Source organism: Rhincodon typus, unplaced genomic scaffold (assembly GCF_021869965.1).
Source record: "Rhincodon typus isolate 14 unplaced genomic scaffold, sRhiTyp1.1 hic_rhity00000069, whole genome shotgun sequence".
Taxonomy (NCBI): domain Eukaryota; kingdom Metazoa; phylum Chordata; class Chondrichthyes; order Orectolobiformes; family Rhincodontidae; genus Rhincodon; species Rhincodon typus.
Genome location: NW_025965707.1, coordinates 86,501 through 87,017, shown reverse-complemented (window position 1 = coordinate 87,017; position 517 = coordinate 86,501). Strand labels below are relative to the sequence as shown.

At 65.8% G+C, this 517-nt stretch overlaps 1 protein-coding gene across 1 annotated transcript in view; it reads left to right on the top strand.

Moving 5' to 3' along the window:
- The window catches only part of g6pd (glucose-6-phosphate dehydrogenase), a gene marked incomplete at its 3' end in the record, with an annotated part of 8,957 nt that overhangs the window by 5,292 nt on the left and 3,148 nt on the right, over window positions 1-517 (top strand). The gene's annotated exons all lie outside the window — the stretch shown is intronic.

The following is a 517-nucleotide window of genomic DNA, read 5'->3' as shown; positions in this document are numbered from 1 at the left end:
GGGGGGGGGGGGGGGGGGGGGGGGGGGGGGGGTGCTGGTGTTGGAGGAAGCGAACCCCCTCAAGACCCTCGCCCCGGGAGAGGTCCCGAAGAGGGCAATAAATCTCTCCTCGCTTCTGCGTGTGGTTTGAGACATTAAACCCCCCCCCACCACCCCCCACCCACCCCACCACCCACCAACCCCCACCCAACCACCCAACCCCTGAGAAACTTGTCGCGGTTTGATTATATATTGTGGTCGCTCTCTCGCGCGCGCTTGCACCTGGGTTGTGCTGTGTGAGCACTACAGGCGGGTCGCAGGGAGCTGAGGGAGAGATGGGGAGACGCGGAGAGGGAGGGGAGGCGGAGAGGGAGGGGACGCGGAGAGGGAAAGACGGGGGGAGAGGGAGAGGGAGAGCTGGGGAGAGGGAAAGACGGGGAGACGTGGGTAGAGGGAGAGGGAGAGCTGGGGAGAGGGAAAGACGGGGAGACGTGGGTAGAGGGAGAGGGAGAGCTGGGGAGAGGGAAAGACGGGGAGA